Source organism: Mytilus trossulus, chromosome 12 (assembly GCF_036588685.1).
Source record: "Mytilus trossulus isolate FHL-02 chromosome 12, PNRI_Mtr1.1.1.hap1, whole genome shotgun sequence".
Lineage (NCBI taxonomy): Eukaryota > Metazoa > Mollusca > Bivalvia > Mytilida > Mytilidae > Mytilus > Mytilus trossulus.
Genome location: NC_086384.1, coordinates 32,519,070 through 32,536,443, shown reverse-complemented (window position 1 = coordinate 32,536,443; position 17,374 = coordinate 32,519,070). Strand labels below are relative to the sequence as shown.

The following is a 17,374-nucleotide window of genomic DNA, read 5'->3' as shown; positions in this document are numbered from 1 at the left end:
GTTTATGTTGCTGTTTCCTTTAGGTGACATGTTTATGGCCTAATTAACACCTTTCATGGTCTTTAATCTGTTGATCACTTTATCTTGGGTTAATAAGTGTTGTCACTGCTATTTACACGGGTCAATGTTTACTTTGCAATTATTTCCTTCAATCAAGATTTATCATTATTTGTATACTTCGTGTCTAAAGGCTTTAATTTTTTCAATTTTTTTTTAAAGAAAACTAAAATCCACGAATTTAAAAACCCACGAACATGTAAAAATTGCTCAAACCACGAAATTTGATACCCACGAATTAAAGTACTTTCACAGTAGGTTATTTTATGCTCTAAGTCAGGAGCCTGTTGTTCAGTGGTTGTTGTTTGTTAGTGTGGTTCATAGGTGTTTTATATAGATTAGACCATTGGTTTTCCTGTTTTAATTGTTTTACACTAGTCATTTAATCACTTGGATGGAGAGTTGTCTCATTGGCACGTGGATATCAATTTTCGTGGATTTCGTGGGAACAGATAAACCATGAAATAAAATGTTCAACAAATAGCAAATTTTCTATAGTCTTCTATTCAGATTTCAGCAAAACCACGAAATTAAATATCCACAAATATGTAAGATTTCCTTAATCCACGAAAATTGGTACCCACGTGACGAAAATAAATGAATCCACAGTAAATGTAGTGTATTTTTGGAGTTCTCTAATCTTTATGATGCCAAAATTTTGAATGACAAGTATTGGCGGTAGAACAAAGTTTTGTCACAAACTTAATTTTCCTGAGAATTCATTTAGGTATAAATTTTCATTCTTTTACAATTTACTGTTTATTTCAAATTGAGAATGGAAATAGGGAATATGTTAAAAAGACAACAACCCATCCAAAGAGCAGACAACAGCTGAAGGCCACCAATGGGTCTTCAACACAGCGTTATGCTATATTTCTTTATTGTGTTATCTACATAAAAGAAAACATATTTTGGAAAAGGACATAGGTTGTGCCATGTTTTCTTGGGTCATATACAGTTAAACCTGACTAAACCGAACCCTTTCGGGACTTAAGATTTTGTTCGGTTTTGGCAGGTATTCGGTTTCATCAGATTCACAATGCATAAAATGTGATATGATTAGTTTTCAGAACAAGTTTGGATGAGACAGGTTTCCGGTTTATTCAGGGTTCGGTTTAATCACGTTTCACTGTATATAGATTTAGTATGAATCATGAAGTATTTTTTTTTTGCAGCCAAGTCCATTGTTCCAGAAAATAGAAGCTTGTAAAATAGAGGAATTTAAAAAGATGTTTGCTGGGCAGCCAACACCTGAGACAAAGCCAAAAAAGGTATGTTTTCTTAGATATCAGTAGGTTGTGTCTGTGGTAAATGAGTGGGCATTATTTTGTCCTGAAAAAAAATTAACTGCACTCTTAAATTTTGTTACATTAAAAAAAAATACTGATTAAATTTTGAGAAAATTATTCAACAGTACAGAATGGCATAACCCTCCAACATGACATCATTGTATGCAAGCATTGCTTAATCTACAAAAGATAAGAAGAAAGCAGTAGCTTACAGTAGTTTAATATAATAATTTCCTTGACATAACATAATATAGAGATGTAGCTTCAAAGTGTACTTTTTTTTTTTTTTTTTTTTTTAAATTAATCAAAGTTTTATTGCACTTTTGCTGTTAACAATTTACTCAATCTACAGCTTCAATTAAGTATCCCTTAAATTAGTCATTGAATATTTACGGAAAAATATTCAATAAGTATATCTATAAAGTTAGTTGTATTTATTACATACATAATAACAGTTATACAGAGTACAATTTCATACCGGAATACGGTACGTTTCTTAACCCAAACTGTATATGATTTATTTATTTCAAGCTTCACTGAACCGTGAAATTGATGATGATCCTTGATGGTGGCACGGTAGTATTTGCTTTCCAGAATTTAGGTTGCTCTTTCGTGTACCCTACTTAGGTAAATGTATCTAAACAGTGTGATTGGACAAAAAATACAGTATCAACTGAACATACTTTCCCAAACTGAGTGATGAATCAGGTGTAGAAAGATATGAAATAATTTTACATATAGATGAAAATGAATTTTTGAGATTTTTTTTAAATTTTGCATTCACTGCACCATAAAAGACCTAAAAGTACTAGTGGCCTTAGGATTTTAAAAATAGCAAAAAAAGTAAACGGTCATGATACATATTCAAATTCATTTCTGAATGGTAAAATAAAAGTACTTCAGTTAAATGTGAATGTAGAATTTTTTTGCAGTGTTAGAAAGTGGTGAAAATTCTAAAAAGGCTATCATTATCCCTTATGGGCCAGGAAATACTACCGTGCCACCTTAAGGGGGATATATATTTTTACACTAAATCAAATAAAGGAACTTTTTTTACCTATGCAATTTGTAAGTTTATCAATACAAAGTTGATTAAGGGCAACTATGATAAAAACAAGCCTTAAATTCCACCCCTGAGAGTAAAATTTGCTGATTCAGCAAATTTTGCCTGATCTGTAGGTAATAATTTAAAAATTTACCTAGAAAGTAGAAATTCATTACTTTTATGTAACTTGCAATACATTTTTAATTATAAATGCTCGCTTTGACTTTCCGCAGTGTCTGACACATGTGCAACCACTGAAATTTGAGACGCGACATTCTTCAGTTGCATGTACATCCTATTATTTTCACCGAAATAAATAAATTGCATAATTTCTTATTTTTTTCAACACAAGTACAGCTATACTAGTTTTCTTGAGGTTTAATTTGTAGTTCTAATGTAACATGGCACCAGTTGGAGCTTTAGGGGAACCAGTAAGTGGTTAAGGGGTCCTTACTTATTCATTAAGCTCTCATACTGGTCTGAAATAGAGATAGAAATAGGGGTTTCTTTACATTGAATATACCTTATTTTTGACCAAGAATGTATTTATGATGTTATATCAGCAAGATTAAATGGTTTATTCATTTTCCATGCAAATACCATTAGTTGTTCAGATTTTCTGACAGTGGAAAGCACAATAAAGGCAAATTGATTATGTAAGGGGACATAATTTAACTTAATGCATACATGAGAAATAGACAAACAGTCAACTTAGAGATGTGTTCTAGTACATATATTGCCAAACAGATTTTGGAATTATAGTTAATCTAGTATCCAAGCATTGTATTGTGTAAACCAATAACCAAACTAATTCAGTGTAGCTATAATAGATATGATAAATTATATATAAACATGACAAAAAGAGTAGAATAGCGAATTTCACTTGATGCATATCACCTGACCGGACACATGTCATGTGCAGTCATGAACTAACTAGGTCACAGCTTGAATTTGTTTCGCAATTATAGAAATTCGAAATATTCCAAAGTTTTAAGTATGATTCTCTTATTTTTTTTTTCTAATTTTATTTACATTAATTATTTCCCTGATTTCATTTTGGAATATTTTAAAAATATCAATGACCTTGTCTTTCTTGTCAGACCTGTAATGTGCTTTATAAATTGAAAAGTAAATTATAGTTAATAAATAGTTCATATCAAAATAATCTTCATCTTCAATTATATAGCCAGTTACTAAACTTTCAAGACTTAATATATGCTTATCAACTTTTAATAGTGTTAAAAGCTGGTCAACTTTGTGCCAATACTGAACATTATATGAACAGGAAAAAAAATTATTTTAAATTTATTGTTTTCAAGGTAGTTAAAAATAAAGTTGAATGTAGATTTAAATTTTATAGACATTTTTTTATGCAGAATTCTTTCCCATATTAAAATTCCTGTTGGTTTATCATTTGTAAAATTGACTTTGTAAGGAGGTGTATATTTCTTTGTTGCTTGTGTCTGGTGAAATTTCATGTTTTAGTAGCATATTTAAGTTCACTGATTTCTTTATATTGACAACAGTTTTATAAGATTATAAGAGCTTTCTTGTTTTAAAATAGTTTGCCAGTGTTTTGGTATAGCATTTTTAACTTAAGAAAATTCTCTAATCCAATCTTGTTTGTTCTTTAGATTTTTCAGTACAGTTTTTGATGAGATGTGTCCGTTTTAATCTATTATATTATTGATGTACAAAATATTACTGCTAATCAAATTTTGAAAAAACAGACATTTCCCATTTTCTTTGATAAGATTATTTCCCCATATAATTTGTTTTCTTACTTCAAGAAAGTTTTTTGGAGTGATAGTTTAACCTCCTTTTACTTCTACCCAAGTTTTAATTAATTGTTTATAGAATTCAGGCAAGGATTTATACTCTATTTTATTAAGCAAATTTACATTTGTTAAAATAAAATAAAATCTTTCCCAAATTTATTAAGTTAAAATCTTGGAATAATTGTCCAGTTATCGTTTTCATTTTTTATTAGTTTTGAAACCCATCTAGTTTGCAAGGATTTTATATAGGAGTCTAAATCAATCATTTTTAATCCTCCATCAAGATATGGTTTACATAATATAGAGCGTTTAATTCTATCTTTTTTTCCGCTCCATATAAAATTATATATTAAATTTTTGAACTTTTGTTTTATTTCATGGGTTATCATCATACATGATGCTGTGTATGTTAGGTTTGGTAAAATAAGGGACTTTACTACAGTAATTTTTCCTATTAATGTTAAGTTTCGTTTATTCCATCCTTGAATCAATTTTTCACATTTATCTATTTGTTTCTTTGTGTTTAATTTTTGACATTCTTGATAATCGTATCAAAAATATATTCTTAGACTTTTAATGTGGTCTTGTTTCCAGTTTATATTTTCAAATTTATCTTTTGACTTTTTAAATTTGCCAAGCCATAAGCCTTCTGTATTGTTTCTATTCAGTTTGAGCCCAGAAAAGCTTCCAAAAGTTTCAATGATATTAAGGGCAATACTTATATCTTTGCGTGTTTTTAAAAACAATTGAGTATCATCTGCCAGTTGACATATTTTTAGTGAGCAAGATTTTCCATCTAATTTGATTTCAAATCCTTTTAATTCTTTATTTTCTCTTAATTTAATTGCCATTACTTCAACACACAAGACAAAAATTAACGAAGATAATGGAGATCCTTGTCTAATCCCACGAAATGTATTGAAGGGGGCAGACACCCATCCATTATTTAAAATACATCCGTTTATGTCTGTATACATAGTTTCAACCCATTTTATGAATTCTTTTTTAAAACCAATTTTTTTTTAAAGATTCAAACATAAAGCACCACTCAAGTGAGTCGAAAGCTTTAGTAAAGTCTAAAAATAAAATTGCGCCATCTACATTAATTTTTTCAGAATAATCAATAATGTCTTGCATTTGTCTTATGTTAAAACCTATGTATTTATTTTTTATGTAACCTTTTGATCAGAGTGAATGATTTTTGGTAGTACTGATTTTAGTCGTTGCGCTAAGGCATAAGCTTGTAATTTAACGTCATAGTTTAATAATGTAATAGGTCTATAGTTATCAAGGGAGAGGGGATCATTTTTTTTTAAACAAAAGAGATATGGCTCCAATTTTTTGGGAGTTTGTTAATTCTCCTTTTTTATAGCAATAGTTGAAAACTGGTACTATGAAATCTTTAATCTGTTCCCAAAATTTTCTATAAAACTCAACATTCAGTCCGTCCTGCCCTGGGGCCTTGTTTAATTTCATCTTAAATATAGCCTCTGTGCATTCACTTATAGTAATTTTTCCCTTGCATGTATTACTTTCAGATTCATTTATTATTTTACTTTCTTTGATAGTTTCGAAGTATTGTTTTACCTTTTCTGTATCGGGTTTTGTTGAAGTATATAATTTAGTATAATAATTAACTTCCAAATTTAGTATTTTGTTTTGGTCATATGTTACTTGATTATTTTCACCATACAGTTGAGTTATAGTTTTTTTACTTTGCCGTGTTTTTTCTAGACCAAGAAAAAAAGATGTGTTTTTCTCCCCTTCTTCTAGCCATTTTACGCGTGATCTAATTTGATTTCCTTTATTTTGTTCATTATATAAACTTGTCAATTGTTTTTCAATGTTTTCTTTTAGGTTGACTTTCTTCTCATTTATATAATTATCACAATCAATTTCTTCAGATAGGGTTTTTAATGTATTTTCTAAGATTTCAATAGTATCTTTTTTTTATATTCGCTTTTAATTTACAGTAGTGTATGGTATAACCTCTTACCTCAACTTTAAAGTTATCCCATAAAATATCTAGGTTGAGAGATGTTTCTGATTTTGTTTTATATTTATCAATCAATTTTGAAATAATTTTTTGATACTGTTTATCATCCAGGATGCTGCTATTCAATTTCCAGTAACCTCACCCTTTTGAGTTTCTATTTATGTTGATTTTTAATGAAACAGCGTAATGATCAGTGTGTTGTAGAACTATTGTTCTTATGTCGCATGTAATGCAATTTTTATTAACTTCATCACTTACTTAAATGAAATCAATTCTTGTAGATTCTGATAAGTTTTTCCTTCTCCAGGTAAATTGGGTTTTATTTATGTTTTTGCTTCTCCAGACATCAGTTAGTTTAAGATTCTTGATTAACATTTTAAGGTTATGAACTGGTTTATCAATTTTTTTATTTCCTACTTTTTTCTTTGTATCTCTTATAGATAATATGTCATTGAAGTTACCCCCAATTATTAACTGGCCAATACTGTGATTTTCAATTAATTTGTTTACTGATTTAAAAAAGGTGTTTCTTATTTTACAATTATTAGGTGCATATAGGTTCGCTAATGTATATATATTGTCATCTATTTCTATATTAACTAATATGAATCTACCTTCTGAATCCTTATATTGGTCAATAATCTTAAAGTTTAATCTGCTTGTTATCCATATGGCAACCCCTCTTGCATTACTTAACCAGTTACTAAAGATTACTTCACCTTTGAATTCTTGTTTTAGCTTTGGTTCTAAGGTTTGAGTGAAATGCGTTTCTTGTAGGAATACTATATCACATTTTTGTTGATTAGCCCATTCAATAATTCTATTTCTTTTTTCAGATTTTTGTATACCGTTGGTATTTACAGTGCAGACATGGATACAGTTTTTGTTTGTCATTTTGTATTAATATTAGGAAGGTAAGTTAGATAATTACAGAGTTCTGTTGTGTTTGAAAGTATATTTAACTTGTAAATCAGCAAGAAATTTAGATTTTAAGATTTTATCTATATCCTTAAGTTGTGGATTTTTCTTTTTATATGATATCTTTATCAATATTGAATTCTTTCTATATTTACATCTATGTACAATTACATGTACATGTATAATGATCATGATTATAAATGTGTAAACATAACACGACGTTTCAATTATTGACCTCAATATATAGGTCATGATTTGGGTCAACAATGTGACTTCAGATACAGACTCCTCTGTGTCAATTTTTTTTATTTTGGACTCATTAAGTTTGTAAACATACATAAAAATACAATCAATAGCAAAATATATACAGAGATAGTTGATAGAAAAAAAACATAGCTTTAAGCTAAACACAAAATAAGCAATTAGGAATTTTTGTTTAAATAAGAATATATTGTTATATTTCTGAAACTCTAAAACTCTTTAATGAGAAAATAATACCAAGATATTAGAGAAATAAGAGATAAGATATTTAAGAATATATATATCATGAAAGTAGTTTCATAACAGGAAATAATTGAATGAAAATGTACCGTACTGTCTTACTTTAATTTCTAATAAACTTCTCATTTAATTAACTGTAATATCTCAGCTAAAGACTAGGTTAATATTGTGACTTGTTTAAATGTTTAATGATTTAAAATAGCTAAGTAAGGCAGCAGGGGTCCTAAACAGGGGACCATTTCAGGTTAAGGTCGATTTTTAGAAAATGTCATTTTTATAAATTATATTTGGACATTCAGTCTATGTGACCCACAATTATAATACATTTGTACTTCGTGAAAGAAATCATCTTGGGGGGGATAAAGCAACCTTATGCCAGTACACCTTTCCTATATTGCCTATCAGATATAGCAACATCCTCTGGGCCAAAAAGGAGGTCACTCTTACATATATTTATTACATCATTATCATCATTGACTTTAATTCAGTTTTTTCTCAAAGTTCAGAACTAAAGGGGTATTAGCTATGAAGTTGAGAAAAAATAAAAATACAACTTTTATGGTTTCAAATATTTTTAATAGCCAAATTGTGAAATATTTTGCTATAAGCAGTTAGCTTGGCACTCCTGCTTAATGTCATAACAGACATTAATGAAACTTGCAACATGAAAGAGAAAAAAATTGCATAGTTGTTAAATTTGTGTCTCATCCATTTGTATACTGAGTTATGTTGTTTAAAGTGATAAGTTGAAATAGTCTCTTAGTAGATTTTTTTTTTGGAGTTAAGTAACAGTTCTAGTTAAAATTGATGACTTTAAATATACTGTGGATTCATTTATTTTTATATTTTGAGGAAAACATTTTTTATGGCCCCGCAACGAAGTTGTCGGTGCTATATAGTTTAACCCTTGTCCGTAATTCCGAAATTCCGTAATTCCGAAATTCCGTAATTCCGGAATTCCGTATTTCTGTAATTCCGTAATTCCGAAATTCCGTAATTTCTTAATTCCGAAATTCTGTAATTCCCAAATTCCATAATTCCGTCATTCCGTTATTCCGCAACAAACCATTATACAGAGTTTTTATCGAGCCTGCAACTTTTGTTGCAGAAAGCTCGACATAGGGATAGTGATCCGGTGGCGGTGGCGGCTACGGCATCGGCGTTAGTTAACTTCTTAAAATCTTTATATTTTAGAAGGTGGAAGTCCTGGATGCTTCATACTTTGTATATAGATGCGTCATGTTACGAAGTTTCTGTCAGTCATATGTCCAATGTCCTTGACCTCATTTTCGTGGTTCAGTGACTACTTGAAAAAAAAGTTACGATTTTTTGTAATGTTAAATTCTCTCTTATTATAAGTAATATGATAACTATATTTGGTATGTGCGTACCTTGCAAGGTCCTCATGCCCGTGAGACAGTTTTCACTTGACCTCGACCTCATTTTATGGATCAGTGAACAAGGTTAAGTTTTGGTGGTCAAATCCATATCTCAGATACTATAAGCAATAGGTCTTGTATATTCGGTGTATGGAAGGACTGTAAGGTGAACATGTCCAACCGGCCGGTGTCATCTGACCTTGACCTCATTTGCATGGTTCAGTGGTTATAGTTAAGTTTTGGTGTTTTGGTCTGTTTTTCTTATACTATATGCAATAGGTCTTCTATATTTGGTGTATGGAAGGATTTTAAGGTGTACATGTCTAGCTGGCAGGTGTCAACTGACCTTGACCTCATTTTCATGGTTCAGTGGTCAAAGTTAAATTTTTGAGTTTTGGTCTTTTTTTCTAATACTAACGGTATATGCAATATATTAACTATATTTGGTGTATGGACATATTTTATGATCTATATATTAGTCGCGCAGGTTTTATTTGACCTTGACCTCATTTTCACGGTTCATTGCTCAGTGTTAAGTTTTAATGTTTTGGTCTGTTTTTCTTAAACTATAAGCAGTAGGTCAACTATATTTGTTGTATGAAAGAATTGTTAGCTGTACATGTCTTTCTGAAATGGTTCATCTGACCTTGACCTTAATTTCATGGTTCATTGGTCAATGTTTAGCTTTCTTGGTTAATGTGAAGTTTATGTGACAGTTGTAATAAAGCTTTATATTTAGGACTATCAACATACTATCAATGATTAGTAAAGAAGGCGAAACATTTCAGTGTGTGCACTCTTTTTTCTAAAAGCCTTCAAATATTGGACTGATTTTTGGTATGTGAGTTAACCATGATGAGTTACAGATCAAGTTTAAGTTTCGTTCGGCTCCGCTAATTTTTGTCGAAATCACAGGCTTTGGACTTTGGTAAATTGTTTTTTTGAGATGGGGCCATTCGTGTCGCCATGACACATCTAGTTTTCTTTTCATTGATATTTGATTTTGTGGTTTTGCCAAAGTCTGTATTCAAGTATATTTAAAATATGTATTTCTTTCAACTTTTGAATTTGTGGTTCACCTGTACCAAAAAATCCACAAAAAATTAGTATCCCATGAATAATAATGTATCCATGCAGTATTGGGGGTTTTGTTTTTCTTTTGGTATTATAAACCCATTTTTTTTACTGACCTTGGTTATATCATGTAGACCTGTTTTTATTGGTTGAGGGTGCCAGAGTAACAAGGGACAACCAACAACCTTTTTCAAGAATATACGTGCAGTGTGTTTATAAAGCAGAACATTGTCCCCTATTAAACATCAACAGTCTTTTAAATTTGCAAGAATTATGCTTGATAAATTGTAAGGTTTTGCTATTTAAATATTTGGAAGAAATTCATTTGATGCAGTTTATAGAAAGGAGATTTGGATTGGAAATTTCATTGTGAAAAACAAAAACAATCAATTGAAAGAGACAGACATTTATAACAATCATAATTCATATCACAACCATTATAATTAACTTTTATTACACAAATGAGATTCTCATGTCTTCAAGAAACTAAGGAACTAAATTTGAAATCAAATCAAACTTAGTGACAAGTGTTTGTCAAACTGCTTTATATCCAAAGAAATTTTTCCGATAAAGTGTGTGGTTCAATTTTTTGTGAATTTTGATATTTTTGTCAAAGTGTCAGAGTAAATATTTTGTCAAAATTTTATGAAAATTAAACGAATTAAAATAATTTTTTTCAAGTTGTTTGGTACCACCTTAATAGTGGGGAAGAAGAATTTTTTACCTGAGTAATTCTTTGAGTTGAAATTGAGGTTGTCATGGTTGTAGAGGGAGTTTACTTACGCCACTAATTTGAATACAACTTTAAAGATCAGACAACACCTGCCTTGAAAATTTTAGTAAAGTTCAAATGACCCCAATTTGAAAACCAAATTTCCAAATAAAGACATTTTGATTTGTTATTAATTCTATGAGTTGTGGGGCATAAGTCAAATAAACTCATCATAGATACCAGGATAAATTTTATTTGCCAAGGCCCTTATGCATAAAACAAGTTGAAGTTAAGATTTTGAGAATAGAATTAGTAGTTATATAGAAAATAGTAAACTGTTACATTTAAAAAAAATTAAAGCTTAGTGTGGGTAGAGAATACAACTTTAAAGATCAGACAACACCTGCATGGGAAACTTTAGGAAAGGTCAACTGACCCTAATTTGAAAATCATATGAAAGATTAAATGGTACCCACTTTGAAAACCCTTTTAAAGATTAAAAAAAAATCTACATTGGCGAACATATGAAAAATAAAAAACCACCCACCCACTATGAATACAATTATAAAAGTTTATTTTGTTGATTCCGGGCAGAAGTTGAATAGAATTTGAATAAAGGGTGATGTGTCCAGCTTGAAATTGTTCCACGTCGTCAACACCAAAGTCCCCAAATACATTGTATCAGAAAATATTTAGAAAGAAGACAACCTTCATGATTCAGGACAGACATGTTGCAGGCTAAATCTAGATTTTTGAGAACTCTTCTCTCCCTTTTTTTATGCTCATCTGGCCAAAAGGCCTAGTGAACTTTTTTCATCATTTCATCATCTTCTGTCGTCCAATATTGTCTTCTCTTAACTTTTACAAAAACTCCCCTCTGAAACTACTGGGCCAATTGCAATCCTTCTGGAAATATGGTTATAATTAAGGGGTAAATTCAATAAAATCTCTCCTATTGACATTAATGCTAATACATGTTTATACCTGATTTACCTTTAGAAATTAGAAGCTTTCATATATCATTCATGAAAGTACAAATGTAGCTCTTTCTTTTGCAACAATAAAAACATAGGGTCATGAGGCATATTTCATTATTTGGGCATTGTTTACAAGCACTAGATTCACACTTAATTCTTTTACTGATCCCCATTACTTTTCAACCCTGTAGTAATAAAAATTAGTACATTCAGCATTTTTTTTCAATTTTTAACTCTAGTTTTGATTCATTTATCAAAAAACATTATCTACCAATCAGATGAGCACAGGACTTCACTTTTATACAGAAAGCTCTCAATTTTCACAGAATGAAATATCTTTCATTCACTAAACACAACTAATACCGGCGTCACACATCAGCGTAAAGCACTGACGTACGCCAGGCGTGGTTAAAAACCATGTAAGCTGCAAATGCGCTAGTAATTTCATCTGTATCGTGTGCATAATGAGTTTTGAGCGTGTTAAGGGCGTACGAGACGCATATATATGCGTTTATTGGGCGTTCAAGTTAACTATGTTGACTTATGTCTGGCATTTGTTTAACGTAGATGAAATGCACGCTACGAAGGAAAAATGTCCCTTGAACGTGTTTGCGACACGTTCCTGTTGTTACTGGGACGATTATCTGTGCTTTCGGCGTTTCTGGGACATGTAATTATGGGGTGTTTGGGTAGCACTCCACGGATAGGTGTGTAGTTTGCATTTTCGATTTTTTCAAATATGAGAGCTAGTGTTCACTAAAATAGATTTTTGGATAGCTAAGGATTAATATAGCATTCGTAGAGTATTTATAGGAACATCAAGATTGTGTTATTTATGTATTATGCGCTGTTTTCTGTATGACAGTCGACATTTTGGAATCCATACAAGACATCAATCTGGCAATTATTGTAAAGTTTCATTCCAACTTTCGTCGCAAGAACTTTGTGATTAATTGTACCAAAAATGAGGCGAAATACATTTAATTTTTATTCGATCATTTAGTAGATAAATGTTTACAGTTTCGTAAAAGGTATCACTCAAGAACATTGAAATTCTACTTTAAACCAAATTTTGGAGGAATATGTGAAATTTGCATGCCCTTTTTTGCAATATTTTATGGTAAATAAATGCAAAATGTTGCCATGGATACACAAATAAGGAATTATTTTTCCCATCTTAACGTTTGAAAAACTATGGAAGATATTGTTTACATGCATGTGCACATGTATGACACAAACAGTTGGGTAAGTGTATTAGAAAGTTAGGAAAAGAAGATTATCAAACATTTGGTGGTTCAATTTTAATTTAATTTTTAACTATGGGGTGCTATATTGTTGTACCTTGTACTATTCCTGAATTAACATGGTCTTGTAAATTCACGGACATATATGCTAATAAAAATGCCAGAGCAGTTTCGTTGAATGTCCAAGGGTGCGTTTTATACGTTCACGGAGCGCTGAAACTAGGCCAGGGGTCTTTCAAAAACACGCCCCTCATACTTCCAAGTAAAAGTCGAACGATCTTGAGGCGTATACAACGTGCCTTAAACATGTCTCAAACTTATCTGTAGCGTTTTCAAACGTGCTTGTAGCGTATGTATTATGTGCGTGTAGCAAGCAGGTATATGTTTGACAAATGCTAGAGCTAGATGAAAATGTTTATGCTGCATAAAAATTACCTGGAGTTATAGCATTCACCAAGCGTATACATTTGCATTTCGACGTACTTCAAACTTATGCAACGTGCATCTGACGATTGTTTAGCTTTCCTCTTGCGTGCACCTAATGTATACATACTAAGTCAATTGTGTATGTACTTCTGTTACACGTCTGTTTCACGTCTGTCTATACGGCAATGTGTGACGCCGGCATTAGTGGGGAAATGTCAGAATGTATTTAATGTTTTTAAGACCAATTTAAACATACATGTGTGACTATTTTGAAGATGTTAGCACAGTTTTCTATTATATCCTCTTTAGGAATTTGGCTTTTCCCTAAATGTGCACTTTCCCTGCCATGTCGAGTTCACTCCAAAAAAAACCAACATATTGTAACTATCCTTTTTGTCAGAAATACTCAGCACAGGAAATATTTTAGCTAAGGTATTAAAAAGAACAAGGCACAAGATATTTATTCATGTTGCAGAAGAATATATATGCTTAATTATTTCACCTTCTATTGTCTCTTTCAGGGGGAGAAGACAGCTGTCTCTGGTCCTGTGAACACTGCAGAAGTACAAAGGTTAACAGATGAAGTTACTAAACAGGTAAATCCCTATACATTAACTTTCAAAGAGGTGAAATAACCAAAAATGAGCAAACATTTTTTTTTAATAAATTTCAAAACAAAAAGAATAAAAGGAAATGTAAGAAAAATATTCAAGTGAGCAATACAAGATTTGATAAATTCCATTGAAACTTAGTTTTGCTTTCAGGGTCTTGTTGTAAGAGATTTAAAACCTAAGAAAGCAGAAAAGTCTCTGATTGATTCTGAAGTGACTAAACTGCTGGATCTGAAAAAGAGGTTGGCAGCTGTCTCTGTTCCCGCTTCCAATGGTCCTGGGAAAAATGCAGAAGTAGAGAGGTTAACAGATGAAGTTACTAAACAGGTAAATATCTACTGTGGATTCATTAATTTTGGCGTGGACAAATTTTTGTGGATTGAGGAAATGGGTATTTTTTCTGGATATTTTATCTGGTGGTTTCGACAAAGTCTGCATAAATGTCTGAAATATATGTACCTCCCTGAACATTTCATGGTTAACATATACCCACAAACCCCCTCAATTGGTATCCCACAAATGATGACAAAGACTGCATAAATGTCTAGAGGAAATATGTACCTGGTTGAACATATACCCACAAACTGATATTTTATAGAAAGTAGGTGATAAACAGTATACATTTCTAGTATTCATCATTGCCCTTTGCTTTTTTTGGGGTCAAATTTCACTAAAATACCAAATCTCAATGTAGTCTGTTGATATTTTATAAAGGTATTTACTGATGTCATTTGTGTTCTAAAAACAGGGTGGGAGAACATAAACTTTAGCTGTTAATAAAGGATTAATGAAAGATTGTATATGTTTTACCCCACTCACGATTCAAAGAAATAAAGATGCATTTTTATACCCCACCTACGATAGTAGAGGGGCATTATGTTTTCTGGTCTGTGCGTCTGTCCGTTCGTCCCTCCGTTCGTCCCGTTTCAGGTAAAAGTTTTTGGTCAAGGTTGTTTTTTGATGAAGTTGAAGTCTTATCAACTTGAAACTTAGTACACATGTTCCCTATGATATGATCTTTCTAATTTGAATGCCAAATTTACCCCAATTTCACGGTCCACTGAACATAGAAAATTATAGTGTGAGTGGGGCATCCGTGTACTTGGGACACATTCTTGTTTATATTTACTTTAAGGATAAAATAATGAGTGTGAATAAGCGTGATCAATTTTTTTTGTGGTATTTTATGCATTGGTATACTGATTTGATCATTTTTTCTGTGTTAAAATTACCTTGTTCAAAACTTTCTGTGGTATTTTATACATAGGATATACTGAATTGATCTTTTTTCTTGTATCATTTTATTTTCATTTTAAACAATGTAAGAGGGGGGGGGGGGGGGGGTCAGAGGGGTCCTGAAACCCTGAAATCCGGGGCTTAAAAACATGAAATCCAGAGGTTCTGAATTTTAAAGAAATTTAAATCCTGACATCCTGAAATTTGAAAAAAGAATTCCTTGTTCCCGAAAGGATCAATCCCGAAATCCGGGGCTTAAAAGCACCAAATCCCAATGTCCAAAAGAAGGTCCTGCCCCCCTCTCATGTAAGACAGAAATTGTTGCTTGTAATTGTTAAATGTGTACATAAGAACATATTTACATTTGTTTAACTGTATGAAAGAAACTTATTCTCAAGTAAATGTGTAATTTCATTGTCTTTTACACGGCTGGGTTATTGTCAAAGCATGTAAATGTATCCTGGACATTTGATTTTCTGAATATATATGCCACTACTTAACAGTATGTATTTTTATGTGTAACTTTAAGCCACACCAAATTAATTCCTAGTTGTTTTGACTCCTACTGGTTCCTATTTTGATAAATTTCAAATCAAAATGAGTGAAAGGAATGTTAATCAAGTAAGCAGCAACATTTTTGATTTTTTTAATAAGTAAAGCAATGTAAGACTAATATTCAAGTGAGCAATTTAAGATTTGATGAATTTAATTGCAACTTTATTTTGCTTGCAGGGTCTTGTTGTAAGAGATTTGAAATCTAAGAAAGCAGAAAAGTCTCTGATTGATTCTGAAGTGGCTAAATTACTGGATCTGAAAAAGAGGTTGGCATTGGCTGGAGGTCAAAACCCTCAAGAAGCTGCTGGTGGCGGAAAGAAGAAAGGAAAAAAGAAGTGACAGACAGATTTGAGTGATTGATTTATTTATTGGAATCTAAGCAATCTGTGAATAAAAATTGCAAAAAAACAAAATGTTTATCTTATTATGTTATACTTAATTATCCATTATGTTTTTTGGTCTGTGCATCAGTTCGTTCTTTTGTACCTTTGTCTGTTTATGGTCCGTCTGTTCATCACAAAAGAAAATATCTGTGACAAGGGAAAAATGATTGTTGTATGATGTCAATAGTTCAAGAGGTGCATATTCTCTTGTCAAGCCTGTGCAGATTTCCAAATAGAAATAAGGTATATAGTAACCACATAACAAATCTTCTTTCATCCTGATGACATTACTTTTGGTTGTCCGGATCCCTTATTGATGTTATCTTTTAATCAAATTACAGAAGGTGCTTGACCAGCATATCATTTTTGCTCATTTTACTCATTTTATTTAAAGTGAAGTCATGAAAATTCAAATTAAAAAAAAAAAAAAATTATGCCCACCTACGCTAGTAGAGGGGCATTATGTTTTCTGGTCTGTGGGTCTGTTCGTTCGTCCTCCTTCAGGTTAAAGTTTTTGGTCAAGGTAGTTTTTGATGAAGTTGAAGTCACATCAACTTAAAACTTAGTACACATTTTCCCTATCATATGATCTTTCTTATTTTAATTCCAAATTAAAGTTTTGACCCCAATTTCACGGTCCACTGAACATGTAAAATGAAAGTGCGAGTGGGGCATCCGTGTACTACATGTATGGACACATTCTTGTTTTTTATACTTAAAGTTTTAATACAAAGCATGTGTACTTAAGCGTTTCTGTAAAAGAAAATCCTTTATATTATCAATATCTTCTTAACTTTCTTGCTATTGAATTATTGTCTGCACAACACTCATTTCACTGATATTATCCTGTATGCAGTGACATGAACTACGAGACCTCTCCATAGAACTGAGGCCGCAAGAATAAATTAAAAAAAAATCATTTCACACCTGTTAAGAAAATTATAAAAGTTAAATCAACAAAAAGGAAGTTATGGAAAATAGAAGAAAGAAAAAATAACTTCTGATTCATCACATGCTCAAAGGTTGAAAAAGTTTTCCATTTGCGATGTGGTTGGATGGCAAACTTTACCTTTTGTAGGATTAGGTTAGAAATTTATCAATTGGAAATATTCAATTCACATATATACATGTAATGCTTATTTTTATATATATAAAAACAATTAGGTTATAAAACTAAGGATAACTTAATTCTC

General features: G+C 31.3%; 1 pseudogene; it reads left to right on the top strand.

Moving 5' to 3' along the window:
- LOC134692373 (methionine--tRNA ligase, cytoplasmic-like) overlaps positions 1 to 16,190 on the top strand; it is a 99,944-nt pseudogene extending 83,754 nt beyond the window's left edge.
- The last annotated feature ends 1,184 nt before the right edge of the window (positions 16,191 to 17,374 follow it).